Here is a 21,530-nt window from a genome sequence, read left to right as displayed (position 1 = left end):
AATTCTTCATTGTCCGATTGTTATGTATTTTGTGATTATTTCCTATATATAAAGTAAATTGGTGTCATTCCTATGAATGTAAGATTTTACAAGTATTCGAATAAAGCATATTATTATTGGCTCAACAAAAATGCAGAGTGGTCAGTTTACGTAGGTGTCATAAGGACTTGTAGTAAACATGTCCAGTTTATTGCCCTCAGATGATTTACTGTCATTTAACACGTTTGTTGTACATGCTGCATTCTTGTTTGCATTGTCTTCACACAAACACCTGCATATCTTTATTAACATTGCTGCATATAGTTGTCATGGAGGATATATTTGGAAAGTACACGACAGAGGCAGCGTTATTAACGTTGTGCATTTATTATAAAATGTTAAATATTTCTTAACAGATAGGTACCAGCATGTAATTAATGTGTTTTTTATTACGCTCAACTTCTAATATAGTTAAGTTTCACTTATATACAATATATTACTCTCGCAATTAAATAAGCAAATGTGACATTTTTATCTAAATTGATATAAATAAATGAATTAACAACATTTATATATCATTATGTATGCTACCATGGCCTTAAGTAAATAATGTTTCGCGTGCTTTTGTGTTTAATGTGTTATGTTCTTATCAAGAATTGTCAGTATCTCCACATTTCAGATAAATCAACTCCAGAGAAACTTCGACATGAAACATGCACCCTGCATCGCTCTGTAAAGAGAAGTACAAAACTAAAGAACTTCGGAAAAGTTTGACCAAGCGCTGTCAATAGTGACACAAACGTTCATTGTCAATATAGAATGACGGTTGAAAAGTGTATAGCTACATGTATATTATTTTTAAAGAATATATTTATCATTTTTTAAAAAAATGTTCAACTGTGCTTTACAACAAATTACATTAGAACAATATAAAACTATATATCATAGATTTATAAAGGCTACATACAAGCACATTTCCAACCTTAAATATCCTCAATCATCCTTAAATATAAATCGATGAATTCTAAAGCTGTATTAATTAAGGCGAAAGCTATCTAAATATATTTATAAATGATAGAGGAATGTACTTTTCAGTTGCTAAGATTGGCGAATACATATCTAAATATATTTATAAATGATTGGGGAATGTATTTCTTCTGCTGTTGTTAAGATTGACGAATGCATATCTAAGTAAAAATATAAAGCTAGAAAATAAATCTTCCAAAATCTGTACAATATAATAAACCAAGTATAGTGAAATTCGATAACTTATAAAATGAAATGAATTAGTATGTCATGAATGAAAATAAAATAATAGACTATAGTGAAGGGGAGAAGGTTTCCTCCGTTCCTCATCATCATCGTGTGTTCTAGCCCTTTTCTATCCTTACATACCGTAAGTACTTGTTATAGTTTAAGCCAGCAGACTCATCCAAAGTGATTAACATAGAATAATATACTTGTTTCACCATCGAGCTTTCATAAATATACATAAAATAAATTGGCTAGATTGACAGTTATAATGAATCTGAGAAGGTGTCTATGATTAACCTTTTCAAACTTTTCGCTGAAGCAACGTCTGTATCATCATTATTTGATAAACAACTCTTTCATAAAACTGTCAATCAAATGTCACGTGAACCTGTCATGTGACGACAGCAAACTACGCAACACAAAAGCGTGTAGAAATATTAAGTGGTTACAATACATAATTAGCAATCTCTCATTTTAGCAAAAGGTGTCCAAATTGGCCGTAAACTTTTGTATAAGAATAATCTCTGTACTACATGTACATTTTTTGTACTGATACTGCTGTTTGGCATGACCATAAAATAGCGACCTTCCGGGACACAAACAAATGATCGCCATAACAATATACATATGTATTCAAATTTAATTTTGAAAATGATTATTTTAAGATCCTTGCTATTGTTTGTTGTGTTTTTAATTAAGAAGGGACAAGGCCAACGGGAACATGTTATGATATATGCAGCATTAGTGGATGACTTGGCAGAATAATAGAATATTTGTGCAGACTTGTTGTATAACTACAAAGCAATCGGTAACTGTTATTTTCTGATAATCTATATTAAATGTATTTGAAATTGACACTTGAATAGAGATAATGTGCATTTTACTATGATTTAACATGATTAAGCGTGCACAATTAAGGCATTGATTTAATAGAGTGGATTTGGATTTGCAAAGATGGTTGTCACAAAATAGGTGCAATATTAATGAGAAGAATACATTCCTAATTAAAGCAAGTCATACTCTTACTTTACAAAAATGTACTGCTTTTTTTATTTACACTGCTAAAATGTCCTATTCCCGTTTCCTGTACTGCAGGATGTGAAACGTTTTATAACATGTCAGCGCATGGGGTTGATTGGGGTTGATGGGTTTGCTTTTTGTTGTTGTTTTTCTCGAACTTCTCTATTTTCTGTTAATATTTTTAAAGTTATATCTGTTTAAGTCAAACCGTGCTTTCAACATTTTCAATTTTGTCATTATAGGCATTGTAGTACATAGTTCCACAAGATATTTTATTTGGAAACTAAATGTTTAATCTACCCAGAGGAGCGTAAATCGAATGAATGCCTTAGCAAATAAAAGGACGAAATATAATCTTAGGATATTTTTCAATATTTTTCGATATTTTTCAAAAGGTTACATATAATATTCACTTAACCATTGTCAAATTCATGTATCATTTGAAGACTTAATCATATCTAGTACTCGTATTGATTGACTTTTTTGATTCATGTTTTGATGATTTTGTTGAGTAAATTTTAGAAAATAGGAGAAAGTACCCCGTCCGTTTTTTTTCTCGATGTAATAAATAAATCTCAACATTTTTTATCCAGTCGTCATTTTCTTTTTTTATGTGTGTCGCTGACCTTTTAATAAAGACATTTTTTTCACGTTTCTCGGTAAAAAAAGAAATGCGTGTTTTACTTCACACTAAATGTCTTAATATTCACTTTTAGTCATGTTTTGTTCGGATGAACGGTTATTTTTTTATTGCCATCACGCACTTTTTGCTTTTTTGTTTCTCGTTTCCCAAGGTCAAAAAGGTTAAGAGTTACCCAAATAAAACAAGAAAAACAAACAATTACATTAAGTATTATTTACTGGTTAACATCACATTTTGAATAATAGATATAAATATTTCGTGAGGGACATTAATGTAAAATGTCAGATTGTGACAACATTGATTAAGTTAATCATTTAATTGTATCTATTTATTCTTAATATGTCAGTGATTTTTTGATAAAACAAAATTATTGTTGACAGCAAAGCCGCAATAACAACACATTTATACCAATTTGAATGCTTGTTAGCTTCCGGACATGTTATAACGAATACATTTTACTATTTTAATAAAGATATGTTACATTTTGAATGTTATTTTTTATTTCACTGCAAAATTCATCCAATTAGAACCATTCCCGAAACCAGCTTGAAAATTAAAAGTAGGAAAATCGTCGCAAGTGTAAATGAGACATTTCTGTTTGTTGGTTATTGAACATGTGTATGGTTTTGCAAGGAAAATATTTGTCCTGACTTGACTTGGTATAATAAGTGTGAATCATATGTAGACTAGTAAATGAGTGAAATTGAAGGTTATTCGGAGGAAAAAATGACCCTTAATACTCAAGCGATTCTCCATTCTTTTTAGTTTGATTTTAAATAAAGCATTTTATACATAAGTTTTTAGATTGTCCTTAACTATTGATTATCATATTGAAATTAATCGAGATTCAACTACTTAAGTAACGCATGTATAAGTATAGAATCACCAATCAAAACGTCCTAAATCGGATATTATGAATAATAGATTCATAATATCCTTATGTTTATCCGAATACTTACGGAAATGGCCGAAAAGTTGCGATTGTAGAATCTCGTCTGACTGGCTTCATTGATTTATCAGCAACTTTTGGCTGTATACTGATTGCAAAAGACAAGTCACTATATTCTCGATGACAAAGGTTTCGAGGCTCCAGTTTTATCATTCTTTTGTTTCAAAACACTACCCGTATACTCAGTTGTTGTTGTTGATGGTGGTGGTGGTGGTGGTGGTTGTTGTTGTTGTTGTTGTCGTCGTAGTTGTTGTTGTTTTTATTATTGATGTTTTCTGCTTTCAAATTTGATTGATATGCTATTATGTTACTGTCTAGTTATAGAAACAAATTGACAAATGATGTGTGTATTGCATTATGGTTACACAGATGTTACACTGTCTATCGGAAATTTGACAGCAAATTAGATCAAATTATGTCCGTATTTGATAAAACAGAGGTAGTGTTAAAAGAGCATTGCGGGAAACCCCGTTTGAAGAGGACAATCACCGTTTGTCCTAAGTGTCTGATAAAACGTTTATTGTTTTGTCCGTTGTTTTGGTTTTTTGTTTATTTGTTTGTTGTTTGTGTTTGTTGTTTGTTATTTTTGTTCTTGTTGTTTTCTGTTTTCCTTGTTGTTTTTATGTGTTTTTATGAATATGACTAACTATAGAAACAACCTGACAAATGATTTGTATATACGTTTGATTAACATTTTTTTCTAAATATGTAACAGAACAATCACAAACCCATAATAAAACATAACAAATACTTTATTTCAGACTTGTACAAAGTGCAGCTGCATACAAAATAAAATGATTCAAGCATAATTTATACCAGTATTTCACTGCAAAATTCATTCACAATAAACATATTGTAATACCCCGGTATTATGTGACACTTAAATGTTTTTCCAGTTTTATGGAAAGTTAATTATTTATTTTAACATATGTGCGGTTACCGCAAACATAAACAATTCAATTGTGTTATAACTTTTAACATGTTAAAGATAAATTACCTGCACATTTGTTGTGTACCACCAGTATATTTTGCTGGTTTTCTGGTTATTTTCTGATCTTTTAACATTGTAGACTTAATCATAGTTTGACAAGATTTCGGTGAACATGTGAAGTATTTGGCAATGTACCATACATTAAATATACATTCTGATCTGATAATTATTGACCAGCCAGCCTGCATATAAAACAAATGGTGCTTGCCAGACATCTTTCCAGATTTTATCCATTGTTTATGTTGTTTACGGAGGCTTTCCACATGCCTCTTTATTTTTCCTTGTGTTTATAAGTAATAACGTGTTTATTCCGTAATGTCTGTTAAATCCATTTATGTCATCCTAAAACTGGATGTTACTGCAGCATTTAAGACAAGTCTGAATATTTAATTCCGTTGTTAAAACACTTTAAATCACTTAATTTTGTTGTAGAAAGTTGTAAACTTTGCACTCGATACGCCATGTTTACTGTGCATTCTGGGATTAAGTTCACTGCAAATATTGATGACTCATCTTAAACCTGTGTATTAAACCTTAAACGTTGCTATGTTCGTAGTGAGGTAGAGTGAAATACCATATTTATTGTAATATTCAATGTTAAACTTCATGAGTCTTGATTTTTCTTTGAATATTTAGCCATTTTGTCTTGTTAAATTTTTAGCTTTCTACCCTATTTTGGTAGAGTTTTTCTACCAGTTTTTGGTATCGGCCATTTTTGGGTAGCTAGCATTCTACCAATTCAGGGTCGGTTCTACCAATTCTTGGTATTTTACCCATTTTTGGTCATTTCTACCACTGCCTACTATAAAAGCAGCAGATTCTTGGTCACAAAAAAAGTTCAGATCTAGAAATTCTTGGTAGTAGACGTACGTTTATTTGTCTGCTGAAATCTTAAATTTTATGTTAAATTTAAGTAACAAACAAGTCAAGTTTATTTTAAATACTAGAATTATATCTAGTTGAGTTAAATACAGAGCTTAGATATTTTTATACATCTGATATTACAATTTTATATAACTTTACATAATATAACATTTAAGTATTTTTACACTGTTTATTGAAGTAAATCTGGTAACTATTGTCACCGCGGAGTTAAACTGATACACGTAACACGGAGATTTTTTTGGTTCATCAGTACTAAATATTATTTTGAAGGCGTAACAGTACTAAATTATTTATTTGTAATTTTGTGAGCTGTCTTGACTTATTATAAGAGCTGTTTACTGATATCAATGGTTCATGATTGTTTGACAATTGTTATTTAAAGTATTAACTGTTGAATAAATTTTATAACTGTTTACAACGGTGTTACCTGATTACTATCAGATGAGTTGGAGAGCTACACAGCACATCAGTTCTGTATCTGATTGCATTAATACCTTGAAAGCCTGAGTGCCAATATACAGTTCCAGCATACTTAAGAGTCCCCCGACCCACTAGACCGTAACACAATTTTATGGTGGCAGCGGTGGGATCTGCTATTCTATAAGCAGGTCCAGCGATTCGAACTTAGTCTTAGAAGAGAAACTTCATTTCATCTTTACCGGTAAAATTTTAGAAGGTCAACACACTTTAGTTGGAATATTTGTTGTTTAACAAAACATCAGCAAAGATGAGCAGTCCTTTACCTGTTGATAGTTCGGGTGAGATTACCTTTCATGTTCCAAATGGACAAGGGCAAGATGATATTTGCATGGCAAATATTGATGCGGTCTCTGATTGTGGGTCTACTGATGTAAGTATGGTGGATGAGGCTATTAATACATCTAATATAAGTGAAGCAGGTATTCATGATCAAATTGAGAGTATGGCTACTATACTTAAAGATGTTGTTAAAGAATTAAAATCTATAAAGGCAGACCACCAGGGCCAAGATAAAGTATACAATAGTACACCAGGTAACCATCAAGGTCAAAATGTACAATATCACAGACAACATATAGGGCAAAGGTCAGATAATGATTTGCAGGGTCAAAATGTAAGACATAGTCAAGGTATAGTTAATGACAACTACCAGGGTCCAAATAACGGTTACCATAGTAACAATATAAGTAACAATTACACATCTAATGAGGGTTTTTCCAGTAATGTTCCTAATCCAGAGTGCATTGAGTATCAAAATCCGTATCAAGCGGAGCGTACAAATTATTATAGGCAACAGTATTTAAATAGTCAAGTTCATAAACCAGTCATAAAGATGTCGCCTTTTAATGGCACGAATGATTGGCAAACATGGATAGCCCAATTCGAAGCAATAGCTAGAAGAAACTGTTGGTCTGAAGATGAGATGCTAAATCAGCTCTTGCCAAGATTGGAAGGCGTAGCAGCGCAGTTCGTTTTCACCCAGCTGCATCAAAGTGTCACCGACAGCTATAGAGAGCTTAAAGCAGAGATGGACAGCAGATTTAGAACGATAGAAACACCTCGCTACTATGCTGCCCAGTTCAGTCGAAGAACGCAGAAACCAAATGAAACATTTGAAGACTATGCGGCAGACTTAAAACGACTCTATGATAAGGCACATAGCTACCGCAGTAAAAGAGCAAGAGAAGAAGACCTTGTGCAGAAATTCCTGGATGGCCTTGTGGATGAAGAAGTAAAATTTGAGATAGAATTTAACAAAGAACCAAGTAATATTGACGAAGCGGTGTATTTTGCAGTGAGCTACATGCAGATAAAAGGCATATCAAGAGAGCGTAGAGGACGTTTTCAAGCCCGCAGAGCTGTACAGCCAGATACTAATGAGGACGATACGAGTAAGCCCCACAGTAAATACAGAAATCATAAGGCTGACCAAGGTGATAGGCCCAAACATCAGGTATCTAGAGATCCAAATAATGATCTCATACAGGGCCTGATTAAAAGAATTGACAAACTTGAAAGCAGACAGCAAAATAATAAGAAAACATACAGCAAGAAAGAAGTTGAGTGCTATAAGTGCCACAATTTAGGCCATTATGCCAGAGAATGCCCAGATCAAGTTTATAGGGCTAATATCAGTAAAAAGGAAGAAATAAACATGCAGCAGCCTTTAAACATGAAAGGACCTGCCCTTGCGGCCAAAGGGAGGTCCCAGTAAGTGGTGAGGGCCAGCTGACTGAACGCTTACAGAGTCCGCTACAAGAAGAGCAACAACAAGCAAACAAGATAAATACTGGGAAGAGAAAAGGGCTTTCAGAGGGGATTTATTTGAGGGGCACCATAAATGGAGAAGATGTGGTATATACGGCAGATACCGGGGCGTCTAAGACAATCATCTCCATGAGGGTGTACGATAAACTTCCAAAGGCCAAACGCCCAGTGTTGGATCACTCCGTAAATATAGTTGGTGCCGGAGGTGCACTTATTCGAGGTATCGGTAGAGCAGAGTTTGAGTTAACTCTCGGCTCACTGAGGTTACTTGAGAATGTCTTGGTTGCAGAGATCGAAGACGATGCTTTGCTTGGGTATGACATTCTGAGGGGAAGTAACGGGGAGCCTGCCGATATACTTTTGTCTAAAAATAAAATAGTATTAAATGGAGTAGAAATACCTGTTTTTCAAGTAGGAAATGAAAAACGAGCAAGGCGAGTTGTTGTGGCGGACGATGTGAAGTTACCAGGCCAAGCTGAAGCGTTAGTCAGCGTCTACGTTGAACGTTTTGAAGAAGATGATAGGCTCGATGCGGACTTTATTATAGAACCTACAGCACATTTCAAAGAAAGTTATCCACTGCATATGGCAGGAACCCTAGTAAATATCAATCGTGGTCCCACTTGTAAGGTTCGTATCCTAAATCCGTTTCATAACGAACATACGCTAAGGCAAGATTCAGAAATCGGTCGAGCAGAGCGTATAGTAAGAGTAGTCAGCAGAATAACTGAAGCTGAACATGCTGAAGAGAAAATGAATTTTGAAAGCGCGCGAAGAGTTCAAATAGTCAATCCAGCTGGCGACATCGCGGCGTCACAATCTGAGTTAGGCACAGAAAAAGATGTACCTGAACATCTTAAAGATTTGTATTGTAAGGCAATTGAAGGTAGGTCAGACCATGAGAAGCAGGTCATTGCAGGACTTCTTTCAAAATATCAAGACACCTTTTCAAAATCCGAATGGGATATAGGCCTGACTGATTTGGCAGAACATCCGATAAATACAGAAGGCTCTCCTCCAGTAAAACAACGCCCTCGAAGGGTCCCTTTGGCCTATGCCGAAGACGAGAAAAGGGCGATAGAAGACCTGTTACAAAAGGGTGTCATACGTAAAAGCACCTCACCTTGGGCTTCTCCGATCGTCCTTGTGAAAAAGAAATCAGGAGCTGTAAGACCTTGCGTTGACTATCGAAGGGTCAACGCGCTTGTCAAACCAGATGGGTTCCCACTTCCGCGTGTTCAAGACTGTCTGGATGCAGTTGCTGGAGCTTCATTATTTAGTAGTTTTGATTTGACCAGCGGTTACTTTCAGATTCCTTTAAAGGAGGATGATATACCAAAAAGCGCGTTCTGTTGCAAATATGGCCATTTTGAGATGACCCGTATGCCGTTTGGATTGAGTAATGCAGCTAGTACATTCCAACGTACTATGGAAATTGCACTCCAAGGGCTGCAATGGGAAACCTGTCTTGTCTATATAGATGATATTATTGTTTATGGCTCCAGTTTTGAACAACATATTTCAAGAGTAGATCAAGTGCTTGAACGTATTAAATTAGCAGGGTTAAAGCTTAAGCCTGATAAGTGTCACCTTTTACAGACAAAAGTTGTATTTTTAGGTCATGTGGTTTCTAGCGAAGGTGTATTAGCTGATCCCTCTAATGTATTAAAAATTGCAGAGTGGCCTCGTCCAAATAATGCCAAGCAAGTAAAACAGTTTGTGGCAACTGGTTCGTTTTGTAAAAGATTTTGCAAAAATCGCCCGCCCACTGATTGACATTACAAAGAAAGATGTATCGTTTGTTTTGTCCGAGAGCTGTGAAGTTGCTTTTAATTTAATTAAGAACATTTTAATGGGTCCTGAAATTATGGGTTATCCCTTAAACGAGGCTGGTAGTTTTTATCTTGATACAGATGCGTCGGGTACTGGGATAGGGTCCGTCCTACAACAGATGCAATCAGGTCGAGAACGCGTAATCGCATATGCGAGTCGTGGTTTAAACAAGGCCGAGAGAAATTACTGTATTACCGAACAAGAACTACTTGCGGTAGTTTATTTCGTGCAATATTTTCGCCAGTATTTATTGGGTCGGCATTTTGTTGTACGTACTGACCACCAAGCGCTGGTGTGGCTATTTAGGTTAAAAGAGCCTAGCGGTAAAATAGCCCGGTGGATTGAGATTCTCTCGCCATATGATTTTGAAATCGAGTACCGTCCAGGAAGTAAGATGAATCATTGCGACGCGTTGTCCAGGTGCCAAACACCTAGAGATTGTACATGCGAACAAGTGGACATGAGTGAGCCATTGAAATGCGGTCCTTGTCCTAGATGTATGCGACGCGCTGAGTTGATGTCTTTACAAAACCCTAATCACAGTCGCGAAAGCTCCAAGTCAAATACTGGTATAAGATTTCCACAGTGCGAAGTATACACTGTACGAAACACAACTAGTGGAGAAGAAGAGCCCCAGCCAGGAACGTCGAAGACTCCCGGCTCTAGTGATGAAGTTGGGAAAACTTGGTGCTGGCACGAGGAACCGAAAGACATCTCCGCTAAACAGCTACTGGATAGCGACATAGGACCTATCCCGTCCGCAAAAATTGACAATAACAGGCCACGTCGAGAGGACATGGAGTCTGAAAGTCCAGCTTGTCGGCATTACTGGGTGCTTTGGGAGGATCTCCTTTTAAGAGACGGCATGTTATGCAAGACATTCAGAAAACGGAATAATACAGAATTATTTAATCAGATTATACTACCAAAACAGCTTAAGGAAGATATCCTCGCCCAGATGCATAGTAGTATTCTTTCAGGGCACCTCGGAGTTCGAAAGACTAAAGAAAAGATATCACAGCGATATTATTGGTACAACCTAAAGCAAGACGTTCGATGGTTTATAGCAAAGTGTGATACATGTGCTTCCGACAAGCCCCCGGCTCAAACCCCTAAAGCTCCTATGGGTCACATCAAAAGTGGTGCTCCTTGGGACACACTTGCATTAGATTATATGGGACCTTTGCCGCTAACACCTAGAGGCAATAGGTATATACTTGTAATGACTGATGCATTCACCAAGTATGTTGAAGTTGCGGCAGTTCCAAACCAAAAAGCAGAGGACTGTGCAGCACGAATCGCAAATGATTTTATCTCAAGATGGGGAGCCCCTTTGAGGATCCATAGTGACCAAGGTGCAACGTTTGAGAGTAGAATTTTTCAAGAGTTGTGCCACTTGTTGTCAATTAGGAAGACTCGTACCAGCCCTCGAAACGCCCGCTGCAATGGTCAAACTGAGCAATACAATAGAACCCTTCTTAAAATGATTAAGGCCTATCTGACTGAAGAACATGAGGATTGGGACTTGTATCTTGGTTGTCTGGCTGGTGCATATAGGTCAACACCAAACGAGTCGACACATTTCAGTCCAAATTTTCTAAGTTTAGGTAGAGAAATACGCCTTCCAGCAGATATAGTTTACGGTCACAAACAAGACACCAAAGACACAGATGTACCTTTGCTATGTGACCATGTTGAACGCCTCAGGAATCGCATGTTACAATCACACGCGTTAGCCCGAAAATATTTGCAGTCTAGTGCAAAGCGTAGTAAGGAGGTATACGATACGCGGGTAGTTTTAAATAATTATTCCAAAGGAGATTTAGTTTGGTTACTCCATGAGAATAAAAAAGTCGGGATATGCCCAAAGCTTGAAAAGAGATATGAAGGGCCTTTCGTTATCAAGCAGAAGATATCTACCTTGAATTTCGAGATACAGATGGACAGAGATGGCTATTCGAAGGTCGTTCATCACAACAAACTAAAGCCATACGAGGGAACGACACCTCCAAAATGGACCGTAAATGTTTCAAAACGTCTTAAGAGGCAGAAGTAATGACAGAAGTCCTTTCTGAAATGACAACAATGTGTTATAATTTAGTTAATTTTGTTCGATACATTGTTAAACTATGTAAAATAAACAAAAGTGTATTAATTTTGAAATTATGTAAATGTTCTGTGTATAAAAGACTATTTTAACTATGTTTAAGCAAACGAGCAGCATGGCTGAAATAAGACAATTTTTGAAAGTGTTATCATTAATAATCGAAACTTCATGTTATGAAGTCAGTGCGAAGAGATCCAGTAAGTTAAGAAGTTGTTGCTAAGGTATATTGTGTAAAACATGTGATGAATAAACTTGTATGCCAGCATACTATGTAGATTTACTTTAACAATGGGTATAAACAATAAAAATAAATGCTCTTAAATTAATAGTAAAATCTGGTAATAAATAGTAAGTAATTATCACAAACTTTGCGCAAAAGGAAACAAAAATATATAACAGTACAAACATTTATTAATCGACATGTTGTGTGACATATCAAAGCATTTCGATGTATTCTTCTGTTCGTGGTGTTCGATATTCGAAGCAGTTCGTGCGACACAGTGACAATGGTGCCAGATTAATGTAACTCAATATATCATACATGTACTTATGTTGGTGGTTCTTTTGCAGAAATATGCTTGGAAGAAAGCCAGAGATGAGACATCGCAGATACCGGTGCCAGGTGTGTGGTAAAGAAGATCGAAAGGGTCGGCTAATTGGGCATGTACTGAAGTACCATATTCCTATGGACCGGGTACCTTTCTCGTGTAGCTTGTGTAACTTCCGTTGTACAGACAAGAAGACCCTAGTAAACCATTTAAATAGTTACCAGAGGCATAAAGATGAAGTTCTTAAATCTGGAGTAACAAATTTGGCTTCAGTCTTAAACAGGGCTGAGAATCCCGTAAATGCAGAGGCAATGATAGTGCCTGTCTTACTGGGGACAGATCTGCCAGACCTGGATTTTGGTGACATTGATTCTTCCATTTTCGATCCGCAGGACCCGGAGGAACCTGTGCTCCCTGATTGGTTGGCAACAACTGATATGCCTTCTCCACCTGGACAGTTGCATACGCCAAACCAAAACTCAAATAGGGGATTCCTTTCAGTTCAGAAAATGTTAACACCTCCGGCAGTGATATCAACACCTGTAAATACTGCAAGGAATGCTCAGAGCCCATTCCTGATGAAGCCTCAGAAGTGTGCCTCTTCAGCCACCGTAGTAGCCTCAACCCAGTCAACCTTACCATTAGCTAGTTGGACTCAAGGATTTGCAGCAAGTGCAACTTCCTCTCAACATATAACTCCTCCTGTATTGACATTCGACACACAGTTGCACATACCAGCTTGTAACAAATTGCCGTCAAATAACTTAACAACTTCTTCAACAACTTCCATCCTGCCTCCATTTGTCAGCAATACAACCTTGTTGCCTACTTTACCAAATCTGGCACAAGCACCAGCTGCTATTGAACCTGCAACATTCCCGCAAAACTCAACACCCGATCACCGTATAACTGTGTCGTCAGCTAAGAATACACCTCTCCAGGATGAAACTGTCTATGTTCTTAGTGACTTGTTAGATGGGTCCTATACGTCTGATCCTCTTTTCCAAGAGGGTCGCAGGTTGAGCTCAAGCCCACAGAAGGAAAAACCCACCACATCTTGTTCAACTTCATCTCAGACAGTCAAGACTCCTCCATCTGATGACAAACTGAACAACATCTTAATGGCTATCCACTCTAATGGGAGAGAACTCCATGCAGTCAACAGAAATTTGAGGTCTGTATTAGAGGAGTTGAGGAACATCCATGGTGCATTTGCTTCCCTCGAGAGAACATGTGCCAGACGTAACAACTATGATAGACCACCTCCTCTACCAGCAAGGTCTAGGTCCCCTAACAACAGGAAACGTAACTCGTCTGCTGAAAAAGAAAACATAAAAAGTGTTGTCAAGAAAGTAAAGAGGAATTAATGTGTTTAACGACATATAAGTCAAATTTTATATTACGCCTGTTTCACAGGTCCTCTCATTGCCGGTGCGTTATATGGCAATGAGAGGGTATTTCGCCTGTCATAATGTTTCGACAGGTCCGTTCTGTGTCTGTCAATGGTAGGAGGACACAAAACGGGTAGGAAATTTTATGGTTCTTTTCAATCGGATCTACCGAATATATGAATATCTAAATTCAACAATTGAAATAAAAGAAACATTAATAGGACATTTCTTCACATAAAGTTTTAAAATATAGTGATATTTAATAATTATTTAAAGTGCTAAAACAAGTCGATAAACTGGTGTTATACTTACTTTAAATTCGTACGCGAATTCCATTGAACAGTTCTGGAAAGTGATGAAACTCTTTTAAGTGAACTTATAAGAACTTTGATATGATTTCAAAGTGTGTTTTACATTAACAGTTATGTGTCGTTACACGACACCATAGAATTTTTGTTATAAACAAACTTAATGACATTTTGGAGTGTAACGTTGATGTTACATAGATTATGTGTGGCAACAGGAGTTTAGCCACATGTTCGTGGGGGTAGTGTAATACCCCGGTATTATGTGACACTTAAATGTTTTTCCAGTTTTATGGAAAGTTAATTATTTATTTTAACATATGTGCGGTTACCGCAAACATAAACAATTCAATTGTGTTATAACTTTTAACATGTTAAAGATAAATTACCTGCACATTTGTTGTGTACCACCAGTATATTTTGCTGGTTTTCTGGTTATTTTCTGATCATTCAACATTGTAGACTTAATCATAGTTTGACAAGATTTCGGTGAACATGTGAAGTATTTGGCAATGTACCATACATTAAATATACATTCCGATCTGATAATTATTGACCAGCCAGCCTGCATATAAAACAAATGGTGCTTGCCATTCATCTTTCCAGATTTTATCCATTGTTTATGTTGTTTACGGAGGCTTTCCACATGCCTCTTTATTTTTCCTTGTATTTATATGTAATAACGTGTTTATTCCGTAATGTCTGTTAAATCCATTTATGTCATCCTAAAACTGGATGTTACTGCAGCATTTAAGACAAGTCTGAATATTTAATTCCGTTGTTAAAACACTTTAAATCACTTAATTTTGTTGTAGAAAGTTGTAAACTTTGCACTCGATACGCCATGTTTACTGTGCATTCTGGGATTAAGTTCACTGCAAATATTGATGACTCATCTTAAACCTGTGTATTAAACCTTAAACGTTGCTATGTTCGTAGTGAGGTAGAGTGAAGTACCATATTTATTGTAATATTCAATGTTAAACTTCATGAGTCTTGATGTTTTCTTTGGATATTAAGCCATTTTGTCTTGTTAAATTTTTAGCTTTCTACCCGATTTTGGTAGAGTTTTTCTACCAGTTTTTGGTATCGGCCATTTTTGGGTAGCTACCATTCTACCAATTCAGGGTCGGTTCTACCAATTCTTGGTATTTTACCCATTTTTGGTCATTTCTACCACTGCCTAGTATAAAAGCAGCAGATTCTTGGTCACAAAAAAAGTTCAGATCTAGAAATTCTTGGTAGTAGACGTACGTTAATTTGTCTGCTGAAATCTTAAATTTTATGTTAAATTTAAGTAACAAACAAGTCAAGTTTATTTTAAATACTAGAATTATATCTAGTTGACTTGAATACAGAGCTTAGATATTTTTATACATCTGATATTAGAATTTTATATAACTTTTACATGATATAACATTTAAGTATTTTTAGTATTTTTACTACACTGTTTATTGAAGAAAATCTGGTAACTATTGTCACCGCGGAGTAAAACTGATACACGTAACATGGAGATTTTTTAGTTCATCAGTACTAAATATTATTTTGAAGGCGTAACAGTACTAAATTATTTATTTGTGAGCTGTCTTGACTTATTATGAGAGCTGTTTACTATATTAATGGTTAATGATTGTTTGACAATTGTTATTTAAAGTATTAAACTGTTGAATAAATTTTATAACTGTTTACAACGGTGTTGCCTGATTACTATCAGATGAGTTGGAGAGCTACACAGCACATCAGTTCTGTATCTGATTGCATTAATACCTTGAAAGCCTGAGTGCCAATATACAGTTCCAGCATACTTAAGAGTCCCCCGACCCACTAGACCGTAACAATATTATAGTCAAATATTAGCAAAGTAAAAGGTTTTCAATATTTTTTTTTTTTTTTTTTTTTTTTTTTTTTTTTTTTTTTTTTCTTTAACTTAACCAATTTTTGCCATCATAATATTTTTCTACACAATATTTATGCAGAGGTTTAACCGTGAAAATTCAACGATGTGCAACTGTTGTTGTCAAATGCTTCTCGAATATAAGAACTGGGTTACATTATCATCATCATCTTATTATAAGTATTTAATAACCAACTTATCATAATTTTTTAATAATAATAAAAAATTGTAAATGCTAGGTCTGATGTAGTTAAATCTCTTAAAGCATATTAAGGCCATTGTAACAAGGGCATACTAAAACACAATGGTATTCATCTTCAATACATTTAAACTACAGTATATACAAAAACGTTTATTTCTTGGTATACTGTTTGAACTACAACTACAAAATTGTATAAGTAATAGATGCGCTGACAATCTTATTCTACTAATAAATTGTCTAAGACAAATATAGGCATTTTGGTTGGGTTTTATGTCACGCACACACAATAGAGGTCATATGTCGACTTTGAAAATTTATGAGTAGATGAAGACTTCTATATTGATACAGGGGACATTCGAATAAGAAATGAAATTCATCCCCTGGAGTGTTACATAATCTACCTTCTATAACTGATCTTTCATTATAGACTTATTCACTTTAATATTGTTATTATGTTGTGTTATGTTATGTTTTTCCTCTACATACATTGACTGAAAGAATAGGATATATGTTACGGTATATTGAGTTAAATTCACAGAAATTGGCTTCAGCCAATACTTCTATTTTACTTTAATATTCGGAGGTCATGAGGTCTTCAGTTCATTTTAAATTTCAAAAATAAAGTTATTTTGGCACATGTTCTATGATAATATTTTAATTTTTATTCAAAAGGGACAATTGTAACTATAATGTATTTCTCTTAAAGTTGTATAGTTATTCAATAAATTATTTCACTACAAAATACAATAACTTTATTTCATTTTCATGGTTTTACTAATTTGATGAATTTTATTACACATTCTATTTCAATTAAATTATCAATACTTCCTTTTTGTATGCTTCGATCATATTTCCGATACATTTCGACAATTGTAATTTTTTATCCGAGTTAATGTACTTAACAAGAGGTTGTTTATGCGTCATCAACGTTTTTCATTTACGGGGTGATATCTCCACGTGACTAATTTGACGTATCAAATAGTTCATTTTTTGTGTGAAACGCCATCTGTATTATGTGTTTGTTGACACTGTCTAATTGTATATGATATATTTGGGTGTTCATTGGCCATTTCTGCACAGTAGAATGATTGTATATGTACAGATATAATGATGTTTCGTGTCATTGTTTTCAGTTTATGTCAATTGTATACATGTATATGGCTAAAAACATTGTTATGTTTAATTGCTAAATAAATAAATGTTGTTGATTATACAGGTATCAAAAATTGATTCAGTACAAGTATATATTTTCTAACTAGATATAAAACGCACAATTCTGTTGTGTGAATGTATATGGCTTAATGACATACCCTTCTTAAATGGCTTACATTTGGATTAGGGACATTGTTCCCAAATTTTTCACTTTTGGAAAAGGCAAAATTCAGTATAGTAATATTTATATAATCATTATATTTCTGCGTTTTTTACGTTGCTTTCAAAGGGAAAATCGTTGACGTTTAATTTTATTAAAAATATACAAACTTTATGTTTTGAAAACCCAAAGCATTTCGAATATTTCAATTTACGATCCATTGTCACCAGACAAATTTAGATAATGGTCCGAATTTTTATTTTGTTTTGTTTGCATTTACGGAGCACTAACACAATTTGGGTCATATGGCGCCGAAACAAAAAAGACAATTTTGGCTAACCTTGGGAGCTGCACAAACTTAAAGCAACACATGGGGTCAAAACCACATGTATCTGAATTTATCATATTTCAAAAGGGTTACTATGGATATAACTGAATCATGAAAGGTTAAAAGCAACTTACCATGTCAGACAGTTGTCAACCCATACACGTCAGTTTTATAACGTTAGTTATATACAGCTTCCGTACAAGTATAAGTACAAAAATTCGTCACTTCAAATCTTGAACGCTGGCTATTCATGTTAAATCGTTAGACGTACTTTTTTCTTGTAAAATCGTGCAAAATATACATGCACACATGACGTTTTCTTCATGACATAGGTGTGTGGCTTTTTTTTGAGTTTTTTATATTTTGCCACCGGGTTCCCTATGGCAAATCCTCCAGTTTACCCCAAAATTTTAAATTTTTAAAGGGAATTATTTTCCCAAAAGTTTCCAAAGGGTTTTTCCCCAAAGGCAAAAAACCCCCCGGGATTCCCCCTTTTTTGGGGTTTTTTTGGAAAACCCCATGAATAAAAACCAACCAATTGGTTTTTTTTGCTATTATAAACAAAAGACTGTGGGTTTTAGCGGAAAACTCTATTTTAAAATAAAAACCGCTTTTTTTCCCAAAATCTCTTAAAAATTCTTTTTAAATTATACTTATTTTAATGAACAACCCCAAAAAGGTTTACTTTGAAAAAATTAAAAAACACGGGGTTTCCCTTTAACAAGAGTATATTTTTAAAACAAAAAATAAACTGGCGATGTTTTAAACAAGGGGATTCTGAAGGAAAAAGGAAAATATTAAAAAATTTGAAATCGTTTTCAAACTTTTTTAAATTTTAAAAAAAATCCCTTTTGATTTTAATTCCCCGGTTTTTTTTGGGGAAGAAAAAAAATTTTTATTAAAAAAACTTTTGGGGCCCCCTTCAAAATTTAAAAAAGGAAATTTACAAAAACAAAAATAAATTTTTATATGTAATTTTTTGGTATTTTTTTTAGAAGCCCAATGCCAAATTTTATATTCCATTAAATACAAATTAACCAAAAAAATTGAAAATTTCATTAACCCCGGAAAAAAGGGCCTTTTTAAAAGAAACTAAAAACTTCTTTCGTGACAAAAAAAAACCCCCCGAAAAAAAGGTTCTTTAAAAAGGGAAAAACTGTTTCAAGCTTAATAAAATCCAACTTGTGAAACAAAAATGTTTAACAAACAAAAACACGAAGCCTTCCCTTTTTCCCTTCGGTCGTGTTTTGCTTTTTTGGGGCGCCCTGGTCCCCAAAATTACCCCATTTTAAATTTTAAAAACCCTCCCCTAATTTATAATAAAGGTTAAAAAGTGTGAATGGTCAAAAATTAAAAACAAGGGTTAACCATAAGTTAAAATTTTAAAATGTTTATTTTTTCAGTTTGGAAGGAAAAAAAAATTTTTATATTTAAAAAACAAATTTTCCATCCCCAAACTTTTAAAGTGTTTTTAGTTTCTTAACTTTTGACATTAAAAAATTTTAAAAAACTTAAAAGGAAAAAATTTTAATTATAAAAAAGGAAAATGTTTTCCTGTCCCTTTAAATTGCTAAATTTCCCCCAAATTTTATTTTATTTCATTCTCCCGTAACAAAAAAATTTTTAAATTTAAGCAACTATAAAAATTTAGGGTTCTGGGCTTTTACATTTAATTTGTATTAAGTACAAGGATATACTTAGTACAAAGATATGAAACCCATTCGTGAGAAACAATCATGACTTTGGTTTATTTTGGCACTATACATTACTGTTTTATTTCATTTTTACAGAATTGATTGTCACATGTAATAATAGCAATTGATGTTGTCAAACTTGTTACAAATTGTACCAGTACAAAAAACTAAGAAATAAGAAAGCTTTTGTTTATTTTAAAGCATAAAAATTCTAACCTACTTATTCTTTTATGTTAAAAAAGTATAAAAAAAAATAATTGTCCTGTTAAGTATGATCAGTTTTTACACGTTCTATTCAGTACGAATAGGTGTTGCTGTGCGGTGCCCCACTGGTTAACGTTGTTGTTTTTTGTTATTGTTTTTTTTTTAATGCCTTTCATTGTGTTGTTGGATATCAACGATATTGTTCATATTAAACGTTGCCATTCATGTTATGAAATACATGTAAAACGTTTCAATCAGACGCTTTTAAGTATACCATTTGACATCTGGAATAAATTAGAAGAAACGTTAATATATACATTTGTTGTACCGTATCCGATGCCAAATGTCGATTAAATTAAATTTTATTTGCATAAATTGCAAATTTCCAATTGTCTTCAATCAGAGGTCAAATTATCTCGAACAATAGGAGTCTTGTAAACGTGTCTATGTGTAAATGCAAACGGTGCGCAACAGCATTTGCGGTTTTCCCCCTTTTGAAGTTTTAATAAAAAAAGTTTTAATCCCAAATGCGGGAAAAATTGAAAGATACAAACCCAAAAAAATTATTGAAAAGGAAAAATTAAGAACAGGCCAATAGATGGGGATTTAAAAAATTTAATTCTTAAAAGGAATACCGGTTTAATCATTCTTTTAGGAATGGATACTTTTTTTACACTTCTTTTTTGAATGGGCTGCCCTAAAAATTTTGAGAGAAAAATTGAAAAAAAATTATTAAAATAAAAAAATTGGGAAAATGATGAAAACCTCGGAACATTTTTTTTAACAACAAAAATTTCCCCTAAAAAATTGCCGGGGACTTTGATTTGGAATCGTTAGGTTTATAAAAGGGTTTTCGTTAAAAACTTAACCCTAACTAAAAAAAATCAGGAAATTTGGGCAAAGTGAAACCTTTTGAATTAATTTATTAAATTTCACTTTTTAAAGAGGAACCTTACATGTATTTAAAATCCGCCCGATAAATACCCCGGAAAGTATTCAAAGGTTGCCTACAGGTTTCGAGGCCCCCCTACTTAGAATTTCTTCAAATCATTATATTATATAAATTATTCTAATCTTTTTCCGTCCTAAAGTTGTGGACACAATTTATAAAAATCATGATCACGATGTACGGCTGAAAAAAGGAAAAACATGAGATAATTACAGTAAGACAGAAGGTGATCGCTAAATAGTATGAAATATAAAATAAATCTTAAAGATTTTTTGATATAAATTATGACTTTACTTTTTTCCGGCATGAAAGCATTATATCACATAATAACATATAAGTAGAGATCAGAATGAAAAATTGGGTCCATGTTTTTTATCTGTTTCATTTATATAATAATTAAGTGTGTCATTCCTGTAAATTATTAAGTTGTAAAGCTTTTCTCATTAAACATGTTCTTTATACTACTGTATCGTAAACCTACAAACGTTTAAAAAAATAAGATTAGAGGGAACTTGAACATGAACGTTTTACTTTACATTTTGTTCAAATGTTTTACAAATATGTTTGTATAAGCTTTATTACCAAACACTATCGAACCTAAGCTTGCTAGACTAGTTTTGCGCATTTATTTGAGCCGCGTCACGATAAAACCAACATAATGGGTTTGCATCCGCGCAGTCTGATCAGGATCCATGCTGTTCTCTACTTGTTATAGGGTTTGTAAGCGAACAGCATGGATCCTGATCAGACTGCGCGGATGCACAGGCTTGGTCTGGATCCATTGCTGGTCGCAAA

This window comes from Ruditapes philippinarum, unplaced genomic scaffold, assembly GCF_026571515.1.
Source record: "Ruditapes philippinarum isolate M1 unplaced genomic scaffold, ASM2657151v2 ctg2907_1_1_1_1, whole genome shotgun sequence".
Taxonomy (NCBI): Eukaryota; Metazoa; Mollusca; class Bivalvia; order Venerida; family Veneridae; genus Ruditapes; species Ruditapes philippinarum.
This window is presented reverse-complemented; position numbering follows the sequence as displayed.